This window comes from Mus caroli, chromosome 1 (genome assembly GCF_900094665.2).
Source record: "Mus caroli chromosome 1, CAROLI_EIJ_v1.1, whole genome shotgun sequence".
Taxonomy (NCBI): Eukaryota; Metazoa; Chordata; class Mammalia; order Rodentia; family Muridae; genus Mus; species Mus caroli.
In genome coordinates this window covers 51,745,359-51,747,815 of record NC_034570.1, presented here as the reverse complement: position 1 = coordinate 51,747,815, position 2,457 = coordinate 51,745,359, and positions in this window count along the sequence as shown.

Here is a 2,457-nt window from a genome sequence, read left to right as displayed (position 1 = left end):
TTCCCATATTCCCTCCCTCAGCCTGCTCCCCCTAACTCCCCCTGCTTCCAGGCTTGATCTTCCTGTCCCAGCCACCCATCCATCCATAATTATCTATTCTATTTGCCTTTCCAAACGAGAGCTGTCCCCTCTGGTCCCTTACTTTCTACCTGCCCTCTATGGTTCAATGGATTGTAGCTTGGTTATTATTGACTTAACAGCTAATATCCACATATAAGTGAATACACACCATATTTGTCTTTGTGGGTCTGGAATACCTGACTCAGGATGATATTTTTCAGGTTCCATCAATCTGCTTGTGAATTTCATGATGTCATTTTTTTTTAAAAAAAGTTGAGCACTACTCGATTGTGTAAATTACTACATTCCCTTTATCCATTCTTTTATTTATAGACACCTAGGTTGTTTTCAATTTCTGGCTCTTATGAATAGAGTAGCAGTGAACGTGGTTGAGCAAGTGTCTCTGTGGTGGTCTGAAGTATCCTTTGGGTATATCTGGATATATATGCCCAAGAGTGGTATATCTGGATCTTAAGGTAGATCGATTCCCATCTTCCTGAGGAATTCATACTGATTTCCATAATGACTGTACAAGTTTGGACTCCTACCAACAGTGGATGAGTGTTTGCCTTACTCCACAACCTCACAAGCAGGAGCTGTCACTTGTGTTATTGATCTTAGCCGTTTTGGCAGGTATAAGATGAAGTCTCAAAGTAGTTTTGATTTGCATTTCCCTCGGTGGCTTAGGATGTTGAACATTTCTTTAGTATTTGTCAGCCATTGAAGTTTTCTCTTGAGAATTTTCTGATTAGATCTGCAATCCATTTTTAATTGAATTATTTTTTCTTATATCTAGTTTTTTTTTTTTTAAGTTCCTTATATGTTTTTGGATTTTGGCCTTTATTGGATATGTAGTTGGTAAAAAATTTTCCCATTCTTGTTTATTTTGTCTGAATGACAATGCCCTTTGCTTTGTAGGAGCATTTCAGCTTCATGACACCAGGGTCAGCTCTACTGCGATGCTCAGATGAGGTGTGGGGCTCACTCTCTTGAGTGCTGAGGCTGGTGAGGAACAGGGATAGCTCTCCCACTCTCATGACTCCAAGACCAGCTCTTCCCCCTGAGATAGGTGGTGAGGGGTAAGGGATGGGAGAGGGCTTCTCTCCCTTGCCTATGCCCCAGTGGAATTTTTGGAGGCCAATTATATATACTATCATATTATCTACAAATAAAGATACTTTGATTTATTCCTTTCCAATTTGTATCTCCTTGGTTTCCTTCACCTTGGTTTCCTTCAGTTAGCTTATTGCTCTAGCTAAGACTACAAGTACTGTATTNAAGAGGTATGGAGAAAGTGGACAACCTTGTCTTGCTCCCGATTTCAGTGGCATTTCTTTAATTTCCTCTCCATTTAAGTTTATGTTGACTATGGGCTTAATGTAAACTGCCTTTATTATGTTGAAGTATTTCCCTTGTATCCCTAATCTCTCAGGACTTTTATCATAAACATCTATTGGATTTTGTCAAAGACCTTTTCTGCATCTAATGAAATGATCATGTGTTTTTTTGTATTTCAATTTGTTTGTATGGTGGGTTATATTTATCAACTTATGTATGTTGAGCCATCCCTCCATCTCTGGGATGAAGCCTACTTGATTGTAGTGGATGATCTTTTTTTGATGTGTTCTTGGATTCTGTTTATAGATACTGAGAATTTTTGCATCTATGTTCATAAGGGAAATTGGTTTATAATTTTTTCTTTGTTGGGTCTTTATGTGCTTTGGGTATAAGGGTAACTGAGGCTTCATAAAATATAATGTGCAATGTTCTTTCTAATGGATAAGTTGTTCAGTTTCTATGGTGGTCAGAAAGTATGTAGGGTGTTATTTCAGTTTTCTTATATCTGTTGAGACTTGGTGTCTGTGTATGTGATCCATTTTTGGGAATATTTAATTTAGGTGCTGAGAAGAAGGTCTTGTATTTGGGCGAAATGTTCTGTAAATATCTATTAAGTCCATTTGGTTTATAACTTCAGTTAGCTCTAGCACTTCTCTGTTTAGTTTTTGTCTGGATGACTTGTCTGTTGGTGATGGTGGAGTGTTGAAGTCTCCCACTAATAGTGTGTGAGGTTAATATGTGATTTAAGCTGGAGTAGTATTTCTTTTTTGAACTTGAGTACCCGTGTGTTTGTTGCATAGATGTTAAGAATTGCAGTATCCTCTTGGTGGAGTTTTCTTTTGATGAATACGTAGTGTCCTTCTCTGTCTCTTTTGATTATATTTGGTTTGAAGTCTATTCTGTCAGTTATTAGCATGGTTATACCAGATTGCTTCTTAGATTCATTTGCTTAGAATACTATTTTCCATACCTGTGATGGTTTGTATATCCTTGGACCAGGGAGTGGCACCATCTGAAGGTGTGGCCTTGTTGGAATAGGTGTGACCTGGTTGGAATGGG